This window comes from Staurois parvus, unplaced genomic scaffold, assembly GCF_062004578.1.
Source record: "Staurois parvus isolate SC_StPar_1 unplaced genomic scaffold, SC_StPar_1.0 ptg000446l, whole genome shotgun sequence".
NCBI lineage: Eukaryota > Metazoa > Chordata > Amphibia > Anura > Ranidae > Staurois > Staurois parvus.
The window spans coordinates 3,036,072-3,057,798 of record NW_028318242.1 but is presented as its reverse complement, the minus strand read 5'-3'; the positions used below and the strand labels follow the sequence as shown (position 1 = coordinate 3,057,798).

General features: G+C 48.1%; 1 protein-coding gene across 3 annotated transcripts in view; it reads left to right on the top strand.

Moving 5' to 3' along the window:
* Positions 1-21,727, top strand: part of LOC149453615 (F-box only protein 36-like) — a 66,277-nt gene that overhangs the window by 4,742 nt on the left and 39,808 nt on the right. For 2 of the 3 annotated variants that reach the window (XM_089688135.1, XM_089688133.1), the window contains exons 2-4: positions 4,815-4,937; positions 12,503-12,681; positions 12,801-12,850. The gene's annotated coding sequence lies outside the window, so the exon portion shown is untranslated. Of the gene's footprint in view, positions 1-4,814; positions 4,938-12,214; positions 12,682-12,800; positions 12,851-21,727 lie in introns of those variants that run through there. The other variant, XM_089688134.1, reaches the window with a different exon arrangement.

Sequence of the window (21,727 nt, the reverse complement as noted above, 5' to 3'; positions counted from 1 at the left end):
GAAAACGCAACAAAAATACACCCACGCTGCATTTTTGGTGTGTTTTTTGAGTTACACGTCATGTTAAAAATGCACCTCAAATGCGGCAAAAACACGTATGAATTTTTGCTGCAGATCAGTGTGAAGGTAGCCTTACATATTGAAATAGTTTTTTTTTGGTGGAAAATTACTTTATATATATATAAAATTATTTTAGTTTTATGAAAGAATACACCATCACCATACAGCGTAAGTACATAAACAGAATTAATCCGTATGTCCCCAGGGGTACCGTATTTTCCAGCGTATAAGACGACCCCCTACTTTTCCTGTTAAAATATAGGGTTTGGGCTATACTCGCTGTATAAGACTACCCCTCTTCCAATGCACACCAGTGGGAAGAATCATGCCCCATCATTGGTGTCAGTGGGAAGAATCATGCCCCATCATTGGTGTCAGTGGGAGGAATAGTGCCCCATCATTGGTGTCAGTGGGAGGAATAGTGCCCCGTCATTGGTGTCAGTGGGAGGAATAGTGTCCCATCATTGGTGTCAGTGGGAGGAATAGTGCCCCATCATTGGTGTCAGTGGGAGGAATAGTGCCCCATCATTGGTGTCAGTGGGGGGAATAGTGCCCCATCATTGGTGTCAGTGGGAGGAATAGTGCCCCATCATTGGTGTCAGTGGGAGGAATAGTGCCCCATCATTGGTGTCAGTGGGAGGAATAGTGCCCCATCATTGGTGTCAGTGGGAGGAATAGTGCCCCATCATTGGTGTCAGTGGGAGGAATAGTGCCCCATCATTGGTGTCAGTGGGAGGAATAGTGCCCCATCATTGGTGTCAGTGGGAGGAATAGTGCCCCATCATTGGTGTCAGTGGGAGGAATAGTGCCCCATCATTGGTGTCAGTGGGAGGAATAGTGCCCCATCATTGGTGTCAGTGGGAGGAATAGTGCCCCATCATTGGTGTCAGTGGGAGGAATAGTGCCCCATCATTGGTGTCAGTGGGAGGAATAGTGCCCCATCATTGGTGTCAGTGGGAGGAATAGTGCCCCATCATTGGTGTCAGTGGGAGGAATAGTGCCCCATCATTGGTGTCAGTGGGAGGAATAGTGCCCCATCATTGGTGTCAGTGGGAGGAATAGTGCCCCATCATTGGTGTCAGTGGGAAGAATCGTGCCCCATCATTGGTGTCAGTGGGAGGAATAGTGCCCCATCATTGGTGTCAGTGGGAGGAATAGTGCCCCATCATTGGTGTCAGTGGGAAGAATCGTGCCCCATCATTGGTGTCAGTGGGAGGAATAGTGCCCCCATCATTGGTGTCAGTGGGAGGAATAGTGCCCCATCATTGGTGTCAGTGGGAGGAATAGTGTCCCATCATTGGTATCAGTGGGAGGAATAGTGTCCCATCATTGGTGTCAGTGGGAGGAATCATGCCCCATCATTGGTGTCAGAGCGAGGAATCGTGCCCCATCATTGGTGTCAGAGTGAAGAATCGTGCCCCATCATTGGTGTCAGTGGGAGGAATAGCACCCCATCATTGGTGTCAGTGGGAAGAATCGTGCCCCATCATTGGTGTCAGTGGGAGGAATAGTACCCCGTCAGTGGGGAGAGGAATAGTGCCCCATCGTTGGTGTCAGTGGGAGGAATAGTACCCCGTCAGTGGGAGGAATAGTGCCCCATCGTTGGTGTCAGTGGGGGGAGGAATAGTGCCCCATCATTGGTGTCAGTGGAGGAATCGTGCCCCATCATTGGTGTCAGAGCAACAAATCGTGCCCCATCATTGGTGTCAGTGGGAGGAATAGCACCCCATCATTGGTGTCAGTGGGAAGAATCGTGCCCCATCATTGGTGTCAGTGGGAGGAATAGTACCCCGTCAGTGGGGAGAGGAATAGTGCCCCATCGTTGGTGTCAGTGGGAGGAATAGTACCCCGTCAGTGGGAGGAATAGTGCCCCATCGTTGGTGTCAGTGGGGGGAGGAATAGTGCCCCATCGTTGGTGTCAGTGGGAGGAATAGTGCCCCATCATTGGTGTCAGTGGAAAGAATCATGCCCCATCATTGGTGTCAGTGGGAGGAATAGTGCCCCATCATTGGTGTCAGTGACACCAATGATGGGACACTATTCCTCCCACTGACATCAATGACACTTGCTGACCCCTGTTCCAGTATGGTGCTGCTGCAGCCAGCATATGTGGTTGCAGCAGCACCTCTGCACTGCCCACTTACCGGCTGCTCCCTCACTCGATTTTCGCGGGTCCGCTTGGCTCCGCCTCCTCACCCGTGATTGGCCGCCTGTGTGCCTTTCCTGAGCTACAGTTCTGGTGGCCAATCACCGGTGAGGAGGTGGAGCTGAGCGAGAGGAGTGACAGAGTGGCCGGAGTGACTGAATCAGCAGCGCTTCCTGGATGGATCGTCGTGGGAGCCAGGTAAGAGACAGCAGCTCTCTGCCCACCCCTGTACTTAGTGTCCCTTCCTTCGGAAGGGGGGGACGGCAGCGGCACCACGCCGCCCCCCTAAAAAGTGCCGTCCTGAAGTATACCGGCGTATAAGGCGACCCCCAACTTTTGAGAAGATTTTCAAGGGTCAAAAAGTCGTCTTATATGCCGGAAAATACGGTACTAAAAGAAAAGGCCAAGACAAATAGTTTCTCCAGGACATAACACCAGAGTTACAGTGTTCCTAAGCCCACAACAGTAAAATCAGTCTGTATATGCAGTGAACAGGGGTGGTCTGACCATTTTGAAACTCAGGCACTGCCCAAGGGCCCGGGGTCAGTAGGGGGCCCCATGAGATGCCCCTGGTACCTTTTTCATAGGCTTTTTTGAGTTTGGGCAAGGACACGGGCCCCATGAGTTGTTAGTCCGCCCCTGGCAGTGAATTATGCTTATTATATTCACTGTGGAACCTAAGGGGTTAATCCTCTGCATTGTGTAAAAAGGCTGTTTGATCCTGACTTCTCTGATCCTTCTCCTCTTCTGTCCCCAATCCATCTGCTAATAGTAGCTCTAGGAGTCACTGCACATGCTCAGTTTAGTGTGTATGGCTAGAGAGGGTTTTTTTTTCTTGGGAGAGTGTATGTGATCAGCACAGGGCCAATCCACACTGTCCAGTGAGAGGTTCAGGGCTCATGCAGCCTTATAGGACAGTCAAAGGAGAATGAAAACTTCTCCTACAAGCTTTAACCAGTGCTCAGCTGGACACTGATAGAAGTCACAAGACTGCTCTAACTGCTGATGAGAAAAGGTATTTAGCAGTTTATATTTACTAAAATAATTGCATTTCCATGTTGTGTGTACTGTGGGTGACAATATATAGTGAATGCAGAGGCCTGGGTTTAGTAACACTTTAAAGCGTTGTTCCAGCTGAAAAAAAAATAAAAGTCAGCAGCTACAAAATCTGTAGCTGCTGACTTTTAAAATACAGACACTTAGCAGTCCCTCAGTCCAGCGGTGTCCTCACCACAGCTGGTTTCACCGGCAGTCATCTCTCCCAGGTGCCAACATCTTCAGCACCTGGGAGAGATGACGGCCCCACAGCCGGGTGCCCACTGCGCTTGCGCAAAACACACTGCGCTTTGTGAATGGCCCCATAGTCTTCTGTCACGTGTCCCAGAAGACTACGGGGAGGGAGGGGAAGACAACTTCCGCTTCTGATCTCCTAGATGATCGCAGCGGATGTGGGAGCGGGTACCTGTCAAATTCGGATACCCGCTCCCCAAAGGTGCCAATCCTTAATGGGGAGCGGGGGACAAAGGCTTAAAACAGAACTTCCTCTTTTGGGTGGAGCTCTGCTTTAAGGGAAGTGGACCAGAATGTTTCAGACTACTGTAAGAGGATGCCCAATCACAGAAAAAGCAGGGTCTCTTCTTTCACCAACAGAGTTGGCCTTCCACTTATATATGGAGCTACAACACCAGAGCACAGAAAAAAAAAAGGAGAAGGGGAGGGGGGGCGGAGTGTAATCAGAAGTCCAACCCCAATATATATATTTTTTTAGAGAGGGAGAATATTTTTATGTCACACAGTATTCACATAGCAGTTTTTTGATACAATTTAATGACCTTTAATACACAAAAACACAATATAATACCCAATTGTTTAGTAAAATATAAAAGATGGTGTTACGGTAGTAAATAGATAACTAAAATGTCATGCTTTAAAATTGCGCTTGCTTGCAGAATGGCGCCAAAATACTGTACTTAAAATCTCCAAAGGCAATGCTTTAACCTGCCTAGCGGTCTGATTATGTCAGTATTTCTGTGCTCAAAGCGGTACATTTTTTGCATGGAAATATGTATTTTTTTTATTGTAGGCCTGTCATTTTTAGGAATAACTCACTGAAATCTGTCCGAACAAGAGTCTAGTAAACATCCCCGATATGTTAAAATTTTAAACACAAAATCATAAATTATATTTTAATAAATAATCAAAAAAATAATATAATAATAAATTTAATTCAATAATATAATCAAACCAAAAACACTGAAATTTGAAATAGAGTGCCAAGTTCGCACATCACTGAGCAAAGTCGCAAAATTGTTTTCAGTGTCTGATGACGAATTTCTCCATGAATCATCACTCAATTCTGCAAGTGGTTCTGATTTACTATCGCTGTTCTGTAGCTGGTCTAAAACCGATTTTGACCTAAAGGGACACTTTTTGGACGCCATGGACTTTTCTCAGTTTCCAGGCAGAAAGAACAGTAAAAATGCAGGCAGGGCACAGGACAAAGCACTAGGGACAAAATGTATGTGAAATGGTTTGATACAGTAATGTTTTACTATGTGATTTTAGTGTATTTAGTGAATGTCACTTTTTCACATTTTTAAATTTCCAGCCGTTTCGTCCCCTGTACGTCCCGACGTCGCAGGGAACGGAACCCAGAAGACAGATGCTGACATCGGCCGGAGGACATTGCCGGAGAAACTGCAGAAAGGACATCGTGGGAGCGCAGGAGAAGGTAAGTGAAGAAGAGATCCTGTAGCAGTGCTGCATGGTATTCCCGAGTGTAGCTCAGGGTTACCGCTTGTGGTGCTGAAACTTTACCCCGAGCTACACTCGGGAATACCTCCAGGGAGGTTAAAAGCTTTTACAGGTTACCAGTGGAGAGTTACAGAGGAGATCTGGTGCTAGAACTATTGTTCTCGCTCTGACATTCGCAGCAATACATCACATCAAATTTACATAGGAGTGTGGGACCAACGCATGCATTCGCTTTTGCACGCGATCATGAGGGGTTGGAACTGCTGTAAAAAAACATTTTTTATTTTAATTTTTTTAAATTTTTACACTGTTTCTTTAATTTTTTTCTATCACTTTCATTGCTTTCAAAAGGAATGTAAACGTCTATTGTGATAGCTATAGGCAGTGACAGGAACTCTTTATGGAGAGATCTGGGGTCTATTAGACCCCAGATGTCTCCTCTGCCTTTAAAAGCTTTTGATCACACCATGATCAGTGTGATCAGATGCTTTTCTATTTTGCAAATGGTGCTGTTTACATCCAGAGAAACTGGAAGTGATGAAAATGCTTGTCACTTCTGGCTTCCTTTACCGTAGAGATCATCAGAACCTTCCAGTCGGACAGAGAACCCAGAGAAGCACCGGTGGGTGTGGGGGGAAGATGGCGACCCTTCCCACCACCTGTAAATGCAGTCCAGCAGCTAACTAGCCGCTAGAATGGCTTTAAAAAAAAAAAAAGCTGGCTGCCGGCAGAAAAAAAACAAGCTGCAGGCATCATCCTGGTATACCAGTTGAAAGCAGTAGGGTTGGTGCGGCTGCTGGATTCCTGCAGAAAGAATCTGTAGATTCTTGCTGCTGGAATGACCGGGTTATGCAATCAGCAGCAGCTGCTCAGCCCGTTTAAACTAATGACGTGCTGACAGCGGATGCCGCTGATCGTATGTAGCCGCACATAGAGCAATTAACTGCAGTTTAGGACAGATGTCTAAGCCTGGACACACCAACCTGGCTATGTGAAGGAGGTCTAAAGCTGAACTCAAGGCAGACAGCTACATACAAAGCTAAAATACTTAAGTGAAAGCTGTTTTACTTGCTAAAGCATTTGTATTTCTATCCATCCAGTCCTACGATTAATGCAGCTATGCCACTCAGCATAGACCTACTTGGCATGGCAGGGAACCTGATCTTTCTCTGTTGCAGCTAATTTCACTTGTAGGTCTCTTCTCCTTCCCTATCTTGCGACTGGACAGTGAAATGAGAAGCCGCACACCAATGAGCTCATCCCTTTATCAATCTGCTGTCTCCTCCTATCAACACAGTTTTTGAATTGCAGCACTTCTGATTTGCGCCTTGTGCTGTTTCTCCCTCCCGTCTAAGCTCTGCTCTACAGTGACTTCTAAAGGCTGATACTAAGTCAAACGCTGGTATTTACACTGCTTACACTAAGGGTCCATGCACACTAGGGGCAGAAATAATGCCGTTTAATGTGCGTTTATGAGCATTAAGCATTTTTTCTGCCCAAAAGATCCTCTCAAAAATGAGATTCTGTTGAGGTTTTTTCTCCTGCCTCTAAACAGGCTTCTCTAAATATGCCTAAAAATTCCCTAATGTTGCATGGACACATAGACTAACTAAGAGCTGCTTCTACTGCAGTGGTTCTTAACCTTGTTGGAGGTACTGAACCCCACCAGTTTCATATGCGCATTCACCGAACCCTTGTTAATTGGAAAAATAAAATATGATTTCTAAAATTCAAAACATAGGTATATATTTATACATAGGTGCACAAAATGAACAAAACCGTTAAGAACAAAGAGCAAAACCATTAAAACATGATTTTCACACAAAAACAAAAACATAATAATGAATATTTACTGCACGAATCATATGAGTCGGGTGTGGGTCTTCACCTCTGCCGAACCCGCGAGACTGACTCACTGAACCCCTGGGGTTCGATCGAACCCAGGTTAAGAACCACTGTTTTATAGTAATTCATCCCCCATAGTAATTCATCCCCCATATAGTAATTCATCCCCCATATAGTAATTCATCCCCCATAGTAATTCACCCCCCCTATAGTAATTCATCCCCCATATAGTAATTCATCCCCCATAGTAATTCATCCCCCATATAGTAATTCACCCCCCATAGTAATTCATCCCCCATATAGTAATTCATCCCCCATATAGTAATTCATCCCCCATAGTAATTCATCCCCCATATAGTAATTCATCCCCCATAGTAATTCATCCCCCATATAGTAATTCATCCCCCATAGTAATTCATCCCTCATAGTAATTCATCCCCCATATAGTAATTCATCCCCCATAGTAATTCATCCCCCATAGTAATTCATCCCCCATATAGTAATTCATCCCCCATATAGTAATTCATCCCCCATAGTAATACATCCCCCATATAGTAATTCATCCCCCATAGTAATTCATCCCCCATATAGTAATTCATCCCCCATAGTAATTCATCCCCCATAGTAATTCATCCCCCATAGTAATTCATCCCCCATATAGTAATTCATCCCCCATATAGTAATTCATCCCCCATAGTAATACATCCCCCATATAGTAATTCATCCCCCATATAGTAATTCATCCCCCATATAGTAATTCATCCCCCATAGTAATTCATCCCCCCCATATAGTAATTCACCCCCCATATTAATTCATCCCCCATATAGTAATTCATCCCCCATATAGTAATTCATCCCCCATATAGTAATTCATCCCCCGTAGTAATTCATCCCCCATATAGTAATTCATCCCCCATAGTAATACATCCCCCATATAGTAATACATCCCCCATATAGTAATTCATCCCCCATATAGTAATTCATCCCCCATAGTAATTCATCCCCATATAGTAATTCATCCCCCCTATAGTAATTCATCCCCCATATTAATTCATCCCTTATATAGTAGTAGTAAGTAAGTAGCAAGTAGTAAGCCAAGTCCCCCCTGTGTCAATTCACTTACCTTTGCTCCGCGCGTTCCTCTCGCCGTATTCCCGCGCCGTTCCGGTCTTCAGGGCGGACTGTGAGAGGAGCCTAGCTCCTCTCACGTTCATCACGCTGCCCCGCCTACACACATCCTGACAGCCAATCACTGGCTATCAGGATGTGAGTGGCAGCGAGACTGGCCAATCATTACATTTGAGCGCGCTGCCCTGGCTGGTTTTTTTTTTGGATCACGCTGCAGAGTCCCTGCCGCCCGAGAGGAGGGAGGGGAGCGGGCGCCCGGCACACAAGAGCCGCATTAAAGCGTGTAAAGAGCCGTATGTGGCTCGCGAGCCGCGGCTTGCCGACCACTGGGCTAAGCGATGTTGCGTGACCACCTGCAGCCAATGATGGACAAGCGGGGCATGTCATCACGAATCATATGAGTTGGGTGTGGGTCTTCACCTCCGCCGAACCCGCGAGACTGACTCACCGAACCCCTGGGGTTCGATCGAACCCAGTTTAAGAACCACTGTTCTACTGGCTGAAGGAAAAAAACACATAATGCCTGTATAAGCAGCATTTTGTATGCCCAGTGTACATGGACCCTTAAAACATTTTAATGGTTCACTGTAAAACCTGGTTCACACTTGTGCTCAAAAACGCTCAACAAACAAAGTCCCATTCATTTCAATGGCCCCTGTTCACATTTGAAAAAAAAGTACAAGCTACTTTCCAGGCAGATTTGAGCGTTTTTGTTCCCATAGACTTGAATCCAAACACCTTGAAAAATGCGACATGAGCTTTTTTTCAAGCATTTTGTTGCACGATTTTCTACTCAAACAGCAGCTCTTCATTTCTTTTTCAGCGGCACTTGACACCTTTTAGTTGAAAAAATGCCTGAAAAAACAACTATAATCTTTGTAAATCTTGCACAAAAACCCTTGAAAATGCTTGAACAATGCAAAAAATGCTTGAAAAAACACCTGAAAACGCTCAGCTAAGCGTGAATCTAGCCTAAGAGTTTAACAGATCAAAGAAATTGCACCACTCTAGGTCCCAAAACTAGCTTTTCCACTGTTCTGGGTGATGATTAATAAAGAACTTTTTCAGTTTAGCAAATGTAGGAAGAGTAAAATACAGAACCTCACACCAAAAAAACTCATCCTATTAGGTTTATTTAATGTAGCTGACTTCCAGTACAGTCCCTACACTAAGCCACGTATTCTGATGACGTTTCACCCCAATTGAGCTTATTCAAATACCTCCGTTCACAAACTTAATTCGTTCCGTGACTCGAACGAATTGATCGCGAATCGAGGTAAATTTTCCCATAGGGTTCAATGTAAATCAGGTTAATTCGTTCTGACCCCTACAAATGTGGTCGCGAACCGAATCAAATATTCCCATAAGCTTCAATGTAAATAAGGTTAATCCGTTCTGACCTTTTTTTTGTTTGTTTTTGAACCACAAAAATATGAAAGAAAGTACAGTACAGTATGAAGAGAGAGAACACTAATGTTGCTTGAGACGACTTCTGGCGTGGAGGACAGGAAGGTGGGTGGGAGGTGGTTATTGTTCGGAGGGAGAGTCCCCCTCCATAAGGACATTGGGGAGATCTCCTTCATGGGCTTGTGCCCCGGCAGTGCCTTTTCCTTCTGTGTGATATAGGTTCTGTTCAGCATCTTTATCCAGAAGAGCCCTGTTTCATCATAGCTGAACACTTGTTGAGCGACGTATCCTTCTGCCTTCATGAATTCCGCAAATTCTTGTAGGCTGCTGCAGCAGCGCTGTCAGAACTCGAAGCCTCAACATGTCTTGTCACACTGTGGGTGCTACTTCTCTTGTGGAATTTTTCAAACCACCCTCTACGGGTTTTTTTGCTGTAAATCACTGTGCAATTTCCTGTCTTTTTCACAGATCATAGCTTCACTAACGCTATCACCTGTCAGCTGTTTCTCCTACAACCACACTAACAAAAGGTTTTCCACCTCTTCCTGCACTTGCGTCCTCTGCTTGGTTACCATTGTTGCTCCTTTTGCCACATCAGCTCCTCTGATGGCAGCTTTCTATTTCAAAATAGTGGAGATTGTCGACTTCTCCATCTTGTACTCTGAGGCCACAGGAATACCACGGTGATGCTTTTCTAAAATTTCCTTCTTCAACTCAATGGTTATTTTCTTCATTTCCACTCTACACTTTCTGTTTACCACCATGCTTGCTCTGCACATTCTTGTCACCTTCATTACCGCTCTGCACGTTCTTCTCGCTTTCATTATGCTCTGTACATTTTTTGTCAACTTCATTACCGCTCTGCATGTTCTGTTCACCTTCTTTACTGCTCTGCACATTCTTGTCACCTTCATTACCGCTCTGCATGTTCTGGTCACCTTCATTACCACTCTGCACGTTCTTCTCACCTTCATTACCGCTCTGCATGTTCTTGTCACCTTCATTACCACTCTGCACATTCTTGTCACTTTCTTTATAGCGCTGCACATTCTTTTTACCACCATGCTTGCACTGCACATTCTGTCACCTTCAATACTGCTCTGCACATTCTTTTTACCACCATGCTTGCTCTCACATTCTGTCACCTTCATTACTGCTCTGCACATTCTTTTTACCACCATACTTGCTCTGCACATTCTTCTCACCTTCATTACCGCTCTGCACATTTTTTGTCACCTTCATTACTGCTCTGCACATTCTGTTCACCTTCTTTACCGCTCTGCACATTCTTGTCACCTTCATTACCGCTCTGCATGTTCTTGTCACCTTCATTACCACTCTGCACATTCTTTTTACCACCATGCTTGCTCTGCACATTCTGTCACCTTTATTACCGCTCTGAATGTTCTTGTCATCTTCATTACCGCTCTGAATGTTCTTGTCACCTTCATTACCACTATGCACATTCTGGTCACCTTCATTACCACTCTGCATTTTCTTTTCAACAACATGCTTTCTCTACACATTCTTGTCACCTTCATTACCGCTCCGCACTTTCTCCTTACCTCCATGCTTGCTTGGTACATTATGTGCTAAAAAGCACACAAAAAAGCTTTAACACAAGTGTGCACAGGGATGTACAGTACAGTACAGTATGTGCTAAAAAGCACACCAAAAAACTTCTCAGTACTGTAAGTGTCTTCACAGTATACTTTCAGTGTCTGTCTGTGACCGCGATTTCGCCTACAAAAAGCCATGACCACATGTCAGAGCAGGGAAGATGGCCGCAGCTCGTGTTCGTCAACCAAAGCAAATTTTTGTGAACTCATTGGTTCATGAGCCGAGTTGTTCATGAACAGAAGCGTTCGTGAACCAAGGTATCATTGTAATGACATTTCTGGAGACGTTCTGTACACCAACTGTGTACAGAAGTCTTCCAAGTTACCATATTGCATTGAATTTTACAGAAAATTACAGATTAAAAGGGAAAGGTGTTTTTTAATAACAATAAATTAGATTGGCTATATAGTAATTGTACTGTAGCCAGCAGCACTGTTCAGTGTATTCTGACAGTGGGGAAGTAGCTCCGTGGGAGTGATTCCCCCATCTACTTCAAATGTCGGGAAAAAAAACAATGTATGGGCTGCCTGCCCCAAAACTCAGTTCAATAACATTTGTTTTCTCCCTCCCCTGCTAAATCTAATAGGCATGCTAGAGATCCCTGCTTAGTGGGGATTCCTCTGTGGCTTAAATGTGGTTTCTATGGCCTCTCTAGAGAAAAAAATGTTTTTGATAATTTTCAGATTTATTTCAGTTTTAGGCTATTATGCCCAAAAAAAAGAAGTTGTTTTCTCCTTTTCTCTACCCTTCAGCTAATGGAATCAACAGTTTCTGCTCCCAGTTCTATTGCTTGTCTCAGTTGTTCTATACTCATGTCACAAAGTCTTTTCTATAGTCTGTACTCTCTTTAGAAAATTTGAAAAACACATTCTAAATTCCCTTTTAGGAGATCTCTCCACTGTTGTGATTGATCCAATGATAGTATGCATGGACATTGGCTGTAGCTTTTACTTTCAGCTGTGAGGGTCTGTTAAAAACATTCCAGTTTTGATCTTGCTTGGATCTCATATCATTGGTTATATATATAGACACCAGTGCCAGGTTGCACAATTCTTGTGTAAGAGATGTTTCTCATACATGGTCTTTAAGGGACAATATCTCTTCAGATCGATTCTAGATACTATTTGTCTAGGATCCTACGAGCAGTAAAAGCACTCTTTTCAGTTGGGGAAGCAGCCTATGGCACAGACTGACAGTTGTCAATTCTCTAATTTTTAGGAAAGGTTCCTTTAGTTTACACCCTCTACATTCTTATTGAGACCCTCATAGGTTGGTTCAATGTCCACCTGCAAGTCTTGTCAGTCTGAAAAATTGTCAGATCAGCTTTCCTCTGCATAAAGGTGCACCCCAATGTTTCAGAGTGGGGGACACTTGTTAACCTTTTACGTTTGTGCACACATTTTGTGTCTCCAATGCTGTGGTTCAGGAAATGGGTTCCAAGGGCTACTAAATGGAGATTCAGTTCTGTCTTCTTCTTGATTTCCATTTTCTGTCATTTCTGTGTCCGCACACAATTTAGTAATTTGGGTCTTCTCTGCCTAGGTGTCATTGCCCCAGTTCGCGTGCCAACATCAAAACTATGAATGTCCTTGTTCTAGTCCATGGAGAATGCCACCAGATCTTCAGCTTCCTGCTCCAGGGAGTGGTCACTTTGTTGTTTCAAGTGAGGAATGCTAGATGATGAATTCCTGACCTCAAGGTTCAACAACCAAATTAGACAGGTTTGTATCCAGGTTAAGGGATTTTCTAACAGAAGCAGTGAATTCTCTGGTGGATCCGCAGGATCAATGTATCCTGATCTATGTATCTCCTTCAATGTAATGTTTTGTTTGCTACACAGAAATGAGATGAAGAGCATTTGGTAATCCTCACAACTTGGAACCAACACAGGTGGGTGTTGTATTGTCGACCTGGTAAGACTCCCAGTGAATGCTCCATTGTTTTGTTTTTTACTTTTTTGTCTATAGATTGCACAGAAAATGAAAAAAATGTCATCCAAAAATTATTATTATTATACAGTATTTATATAGCGCCAAAGGGTTTGCTCAGCGCTGTACAGTAGCAAGGTGGACAGAACATGAGACAAGACAGAAACAATACAATACACGAGGGGTTAGAGGGCCCTGCTCTTTCGAGCTTACAATCTAGGAGGGAGGGGAAAGTGGTACAGGAGGAAATGGCTGTGGGGGATGGAGTGGTGAGAGGAGTGGAGAAGGTCAGTTGTTAGGTGAGAGTGGGGTAGGCTTTCCTGAAGAGGTGGGTTTTCAGGGTGCGCCTGAAGGTGAGGAGGGTAGGTGACAGGCGGATGGATTGGGGTAGGGAGTTCCAGAGGATGGGGGAAGTCCTGGAGAAATCCTGCAATCGGGCGTTTGAGGAAGAGACCAGGGAGCTAGAGAGTAGGAGGTCCTGTGAGGAGCGAAGGGCACGAGTAGGATAGTATTTGGGTATCAGGTCGCTTAGGTAGTTTGGGGCGGCGTTGTGAATGTGTCAGGAATGGATTCACCACTGGTGGTGGGACTCACCTGCCGTGTGGGCTGCAGTACCAGGGCTGGCCAGCGGGTGCTCTCAGCAGCCAGAAGCTCACTCCTGCAATCAAGCCATCACCTGAGGCTGATTGCAGGAGGTGTATTTAAGGAATGGCCAGGCCTGCAGTCAGTGCCTTGGTGTATTGTTCCCATGAGCCCCTGTACCTGCATCCTGTCTGCTTCCTGCCTGATCCTGACTTTGCTTTGATCCTGACTCTGCACGAACTCTGCCTGTACCGACCTCGGCTATTCCTGACCACTCTTCCGCCTGCTCCTTGTACCTGGTCTGTCCGTTTGCTATCGACCCGGCCCGCCTGACTACGTTTGGTGTTGTACATATTATTATCTGTTGGAGGTTTGGTTTGTTTGCACTGTGTTTATGTTTAGCCTTGCACTGCGTTTATGTATTGTTTAGCCTTTAATAAATTGTATTCTTTTATACTATACCTGTAGTCTGCGTTTCCCTGTGTCGGTCCACACATCTCTGGTAATAGCCGGATCCCTGACAGAATGGCTTTGTAGGTCAGAGTTAGCAGTTTGAATTTGATGCGCTGGGCAATAGGGAACCAGTGAAGGGATTGGCAGAGGAGGGTGGCGGATGTGGAGCGGTTGGTGAGGTGGATGAGTCTCGCCGCTGAGTTCAGGATCGACTGGAGTGGGGATAGCGTTTGTTTGGGTAGACCAGTGAGAAGGGAGTTGCAGTAGTCCAGGCGTGAGATGATGAGGGAGTGTACGAGTTGTTTAGTAGTGTCTAGGGTGAGGAATGTACGTATCTTGGAGATGTTGCGGAGGTGGAGCCTGCATGATCTTGATAGTAATTGGACGTGAGGTAGGAAGGAAAGGTTTGAGTCCAGGGTGACACCCAGGACTTTGGCATGTGGGGTGGGAGTGATGGTGGCGTTGTTAGTAGTGATGGAGAGGATGGGGGGGGGCGTGGGGTGGGGGGAAGACCAGGAGTTCGGTTTTGGACAGGTTTAATTTGAGGAAATGGTGCGACATCCAGTCTGATATGTCGTTCAGGAGGTGGGCGATGCGGGCGGAGAGTGAGGGGGTGAGGTGGGGGGTGGAGAGGTAAATTTGTGTGTCGTCGGCATAGAGGTGGTTATTGAAGCCGTGGGAGTGTATTAGTTTGCCAAGGGAGGTGGTGTAGATGGAGAAGAGGAGGGGTCCGAGGACAGAGCCTTGGGAGACTCCGACAGATAGGGGGAGGTGGCAGTGTTATAGGTGACGCTGAAGGAGCGTTGGGATAGGTAGGAGGAGAACCAGGAGAGAGCAGTGTCCCTGATGCCAAGGGAGTGCAGTTTAGCAAGGAGGAGAGGGTGGTCGACAGTGTCGAAGGCCACGGAGAGGTCAAGGAGCAGGAGGACAGAGTAATGGCCATTAGCTTTGGCGGTTAGCAGGTCGTTGGTGATTTTAAGTAGGGCGGTTTTGCTGGAGTGTAGGGGATGGAAGCCAGACTGTAGAGGATCAAGAAGGTTGTTATCAGTGAGGTGGGCGCTTAGGCAATTGTAGGCCAGGCGCTCAAGGAGCTTGGAAGTGAATGGTAGCAGGGAGATGGGTCTAAGGTTGTTCAGGCCAGTGGGGTCAAGGGAGGATTTTTTGAGTATGGGGGTGATGTGCGCGTGCTTTAGAGGGGAGGGGAAAGTGCCAGTGGAGAGGGAGAGATTGAAGATGTGGGTGAGGGAGCGAATGATGGAGAAGGGGGGTGACTGGAGGAGCTGTGAGGGGATAGGGTCCAGGGGGCAGGTGGTGAGGCGGGCTTCAGTGAAAAACTTAGAGACCTCCTCAGGGGTAGCTGGGCTGAAGGAACGGAGCGTTGGGGAGGTGATAGTGTGCGGGGCGTTAGGCTTAGGGGGGGGTAGTGCGGCTATGAAGTCGGAGGAGGGGAGGGTTGAGGAGTTGATGGAGGGCGGGGGGCTGGGTGGAGAGGTAGAATGTGAGTTGACAATGTCCTTACGGATTGCGTCAATCTTGTTTTGGAAATTATTAGCAATCTCGTGGGTGGTGAGTGAGATGCTGAGTGGAGGTGGGGGGGGGGAGAAAGCAGGGATTTGAAAGTGGAGAAGAGCCGGCGAGGACAGGTGGAGAGGGTGTTGATAAGGGTTACGAAATAAGCTTGCTTGGCGGCGTGGAGGGAGGTGGTGTAGGTGAGGAAGGCGGCTTTGTAGAGGGAGAACTCGCGAGGGGATCTGGTTTTGCGCCATAAGCGCTCCAGCGCGCGACTGCGTCGTTTGAGACATTTCGTATTGCCAGGGTTGAAGCGGTCGGGGTCTGGTGTGACGTGTGGGTAGGGGTGCCAGGGAGTCGCGGGCTGCCGACAGTGAGTCATCGTACACAGTAGTGGCCAGGTCAGGGCATGACAGAGGGAGGATACTGTCATATAGACGGTCAGCTGCCGGGTGGAGATGGGTCGGGTTCAGATTGCGGAGGTTGCGGGTGATGGTTAGACGCTTTGGGGGGGGGGGGGGGTTAAGGGAGGGGGAGATGGAGAATGTGAGGAGGTGGTGGTCAGAGAGGGGGAAGGGGGTGCTAGTGAAGTCGTGGGGGGTGCAGAAGTGGGTGAAAACGAGGTCCAGGGTGTTTCCATTGATGTGGGTGGAGGACTGTGTGTGCTGTGTGAGCGCGAAGGAGGAGGTTAGGAGGAGGAGTTGGGAAGTAGCCGGGCTGATGGCGTTGATGGGGATGTTGAAGTCCCCTAGGATGATGGTCGGTAGCTCGGAGGAGAGGAAGAAGGGAAGCCAGGCGGCAAAGTCGTCTAGAAAGAGGGATGCGGAACCAGGAGGCCGATAGATTACCGCAATCCTCAGGGGGGTGGGAGAGAAGAGCCGGATGCAGTGGGCCTCGAAGGAGGAGAAGGATAGGGAGGGGGGGTTAGGGAGGACCTGGAAGGTGCTCAGCGGTAACAGGAGTATGCCGACCCCACCGCCTCTGCGGCCGCTCGGTCTGGGTGAGTGGGTCCAGATGAGGCCTCCATAGGATAGTGCTGCAGGGGAGGTGGAGTCAGTGGCTTGGATCCAGGTTTCAGTGACCGCTAGGAGGTTGAGGGAGTGGGAGACAAAGAGGTTGTGGATGGCGGTGAGCTTGTTGCAAACCGAGCGGGCGTTCAGGAGTGCAACAGAGAGGAGGGGTGGATGTGGGGAGGAGGGGGACAGATATGAGGTTGAGGGGGTTGCGGTGGCTGGCGGGAGCAGGGGGGTGCCGAGAGGGGGAGGTGGGGGGCCAGGGTTCGGGGAGATGTCTCCGGCGGTTAGGAGAAGGGTGAGGAAGGTGGCATGGGAACGGGATGCGCAGGAGCGTGTGGGTCTGTTGGTGGTAGCATGTGGGTCGGCGGGGGAGTGGAGTATCAGGAGGAGGTGGTGAGAGCCGTAGAGGGGAGAAGGAAGAAGTGAGGGTGCAATGTGGAGCTGTTGTGGGGGAGTAGGGGGGTAGAGGGAGGCAAGTTTGGGAATGGAGGAGAGGAGGAGGAGGAGTGCAGGTGGCATGCTAGGGTGAGCGGAGTGCTGGTCGGGGAGGAGAGAGGTTTCAGTCAGGACGTGAGGATGGGGAGAGTCCGTTGTGCCGTGTCAGAGTTCATCAGTGTCCAATCGTGGGAGGGGAGTGGGAGTGGTGGGCGGCTGGGTCCGCAGCTGGCTGAAGTCTGTGGGTGCTGTAGGCCGGCGTCCGTGGGTGTTGTGGCATGGCGTCGGTGGGTACAGTGGTTCGGCGACTGGACAAGCCGTGGGGCGCGGTGTTTGGAGGTGTTGTAGGCCCGGCGTCAGGGGGTGCTGGAGGCCTGTCGTCGGGAGGCGTTCAGGGCTCGGCGTCGGGAGGTGTTGAGGGCACGGCGTCAGGAGGTGTTGAGGGCCCGGCGTCGGGAGGTGTTGAGGGCCCGGAGTCAGGAGGAGCTGAAGGCCTGGCATCAGGAGGAGCTGAAGGCTCGGCATCAGGGGTGCTGAAGGCCCGGCGTCAGAAGGTGCTAGAGGTCCGGCGGCAGGAGGTGCTAGAGGCCCGGCGGCAGGAGGTGGTGTAGGCTGACGTCTGGAGGTGGTGTGGGCCGATGTCCGGAGGTGGAGTGGGCTAGGCGTTGGTGGGCGCCTCCGCCAGATGGAGCGGGGCTCAGGGCTATGCGATGGCAGGGGCACAGCTGAGTGGAGCACGGTGGGGAGCAGATGTGGTAGCGGTGGTTTACCCACTCGGGGCCCATGGCGGCTTACCCTCTCCGTGCCAGTGGGGGTGGTTGCTGCTTCCTTCTATCTGCGGAGCCCAGAGCGGGGCGTCTCGTGACGATTCTCGGTCCTCCGCGGTTCGCAGTCCTCCGTGGTCTGCCGCGGCCGGTAGGAAAGGCCGCGGCTTCAGGAGTTGTGGTAGGCCGCGAGTCGCCGGAGGGACAGCACGCCGGAGGGCAGGGTGGTGGGCTTACGGTCGCTGGTGGGGTGGTGGGCTTGCGATCCCAGGTGGGGTGGTGGGTTAGCGATCCCTGGTGGGATGGTGGGCTTGCGATCCCTGGTGGGATAGTAGCCTAAGGTCCCTGGTGGTTTGCAGTCCCTGGTGGGTAGTGGGTGCCCCTGTTTGAGTCCCTGGTGGCTAGCGGTGTGATGGCGGCTGGGCTCCCTGGTGGGTAGTGGGTGCCCCTGATTGAATACCTGGTGTCCCGGAACATCAGGATGGCGGCGGACCCCTCCTGGGTGTCAGTAGGGCCGGTAGGGATGGTGGCAGCTTCCCCTGTGGAGTGGAGGCGTCCTGCTGTGGCTGCGATCCTCGCCGCGATTCCGGCCACGGCCGGCAGGAAACACCGCGGCTTCGGGTGCCGTGGTAGGCCTCAACCCGCTTCGACCCGCCGGAGCTCCGCCGGAGGGACGGAGTGTCCAGGGCCCCTTCAGGGTGTTGGTGGGGACCTCGGCGGCAGCTCAGGGGCCCGGGTGGTGGCGGATGGCAGCGGATGGAGTGCGGGGGCGCCGGAGCTGGCGCTCATGCGGCCGCTCCGGGCGCCATCTTGTAGAACTCTACAAAAATGTCTTTAAAGTGAGTTATCACAGAATATGCTTATAGAATAAATGTGAAAATTGCTCTGGTAAATGAGATATAGGTGCAAAAGCTGAGTTGGTCTATGCCCCTCCTCGGTGGTCAGTGTCTGTAGCCCTCCTTGGTGGTCAGTGTCTGCATCTTCCTTGGTGGTCAGTGTCTGCGCCCTCCACAGGGGATACTCTTTCTCAGTTACCACCAAGGGGTAAAAAAATCTCTCTTAAGCACACTCTCAAGAGCAGGGAGCAGCAACATGCAAGGAAAAAGGCACCAAGACTATTTTAATTTGAATAATATTATAAAATATACAAAACAGAACACTTTGGGAGCTAGAAAAGAAGGAGGAGGAGATCACAGCCTAAGGTGGGGGGGGGGGGGGGTTGATTGCCCCCCAGGTAATTCTATCATGTATGTGCAGTTTTTCATGGTTCCAGATGGGCAAGCTGGGGGAGGGGCGGTGCTTTTTGCTGGAAGTTACTGGAGCTGACTAAGGGGCCTGTCGTCTGTGGATTTAGTCTGGTATTACACAGAGAAAGTGTCTGGAAGGTATTGGAAAGAGGCAACCAATAGTCTGAAGACATTTGTGAGTACAGACAAGTCAACTGTGTTTAAAGGGGACATAGTGTCCAATGTCCTGAAGGGCTATTTAATTCTTAGTGAAAGGACTTTGCTTGGACTGTGCAGTAGGGAAGGTTAATTTATTCATCTCCCTTTACTTGTGCAATGATGTGGCTCATATTTCTAAAGAAGGGAAAGTGTCCTCCTGTTTGTACATAGTTTTGGAGTATCCTGCTCAATTCCCTATCCCCATCCAGGTTACCCAAAAATAACAACATCAAACAGAATACCCCGGTACTGTTCATTGAGCCAAAGGAAGGAGTGACAAGTGCCTGGCTGAGGGGAAAATGGCCCTGGGCATCTTTCTAGAAGCTCCTATGGAGGTAGCGCTACATGCACTTAAAGCTGGGGCATAGATGAAGGGGGATTTGGCTCAGTCAGGGAATTTAACATTTTTATGAGATAACGAATGTAGAGAGTGTGCTATGCAAGTGTAGGGTGTGCACTTTCAGGTCCATTTAGGTGGCCACCACAAAGACTGCATGAGCATGCATGGCAGCATCTGAAGTTGTAAATTTACCACAAAAAACATATTCTGATAAATGTATGCTGTTTATATGTGTAAGGCCTCATGCACACAGGGCGTTTTTGCAGCCACTTTTTGTGGCATCAGGCATTTTTTTTACTGCTTCCAAACGGCCATTTATGTTATGTTGTGAATTTTAGAAGTTTTTAGTAGCAGTAGCGTTTACCAGCAGGCAAAAAAACCCAGGGCCAGTGCACCCAGGAGCAGCAGTGTTTTGGTAGGAATCACGCTTGACGCGACTAAATGCGGTTAAACGCATCTAAATGCTAAACACGTTTAGAGCTTGAGCGTTGATTCATTTCAATGGCGAGAATAAGTTATCATTATCATGGCCAATGAAATTAATTAATGCCCAAGCGCTGATGCATGTAAACATGCCTAAACATTTGTAAAAGTGTTTGACACTTTTACAAGCATCAGGCGTTTTTTCTGCAAAAACACTGCTGCCAGGAGGACAGCTTCTAGGAGAGTTTTTTTTAACGTCCTGTGTGCACGAGGCCTTAAGGTAGTGCTCAAATTATTAAGTCCTTTTATGGCTCATCCCCAGTCCCCATTCTTGAACACTCAGTATGCTTGTAAGTGTAGAGAAAAATTGTAAATATAACAGATTCAAGCACTGAATACTATTGTTACATATATTACCCATGCAGTTATCAGAATACATTTTACTGTATTCAAGAGAGTAAGATGTTCATAGATGGTTCCAGCATGCAATGCAGCACAGTCTTCAGATCCATGTGCAGCAAGCTGTAGGTTCCAGCAGCCAATCAAAACCTGTTTATCTTTAAGTCACATACTTTGCCAAAGCCACCTGGAATTGTTTCTGTTGAAAGGCCCTGTAAGTCTTCTGCTTCTTTGAAGCTTTATTTGCCTTGTGGTTATGTGAAAGAATCCATTCCACTGTGTGGGTTCCTCTACCCTTCCTACCTTGTGTTTCTTCTTCTTTTGTTCACTTATTCATTGGTACTCAGCCAGCATTGCTTTTATTTGTGTGTTGTGCTTAAGTGGCAAAATAAAGATGTAAGCAGATTTCAGAATGCACCAGCCTCCTGGTCTCCCCCCCCGCTGGTCCTAGAAACGATTTGAGACTGTCAGCTGCAACTCCAGAGACACATCCGAGTTGCTGTCACAACTATTACACACCTCACAACTTCTCAACAAAGAGGGGCAATGTGCAAAGGCAAGAAATATGGTACACCTAGTAGGTGGGCATGGCCAGTAGAAAGTGGGCGTGATCATATGGATGTGGTTTATAGATTCACTGGCAAACCCAAAAGCTCTTGCATAGAATACAGTGAAAAACAACACACTACGCTAAACACATTTGGCATGAAATACAATATGTAAAAAACACAATTTGACACTGACCTTTATGATGAATACTGCAACATGTACTGCAAAGGCTAATTTACAGTACAACCAAAAATTCCCTCCTCCTTCCAGTACAACCCCCTCAAATCCATATTACCAAATAGATACCCCCCAACAGCTCTGATTTTCATATCCCCAGTACAAATTTTCCCCCAGAGCCCTAAACCTCCCCCTCAGCACAGACCCTCTTTTCAGCCCTCCCCCTCAGTTCAGACTCCCCCTCCTGTGCAGACCCCCCTTCCAGCCAACCCTCATTACAGACCCCCTTCTCATACCAACCCAACTCCCAGACCACCCCCTCAGTAGAGATCCCCTCTTCCATATAGACCCCCTCACCCTCAGTAAAGACCCCACCCCCTCAGTAGAGACCTCCTCTCCTTTAGAGACCCCCAGCCCACCCCCTCAATATAAAAGCCTTCAGTACAGACCCCCAGTACAGATCACCCCTTATTATAGACCCCTAGTACAAACAACCCCACATTGCAGGCCCCTTCCCTCCTTAAACACATCATTTGCATATGCAAACAACTTGAGCACAATGTACAAGGGCAGTGCCTTTGTGTGGCTCAGCCCCTGTACACAGGAAAGTGGGACTCTGGGACTGTTGGGAGGTATGCTATTATGGTGCTTCTATCCTATTGCCCTCACTCCTTGCCTTGAAAAAACACCATCCCAGCATTCCAAAGTTGCTTCCAAGTTACAATATAGTTAGCATAGGCAAAGAAG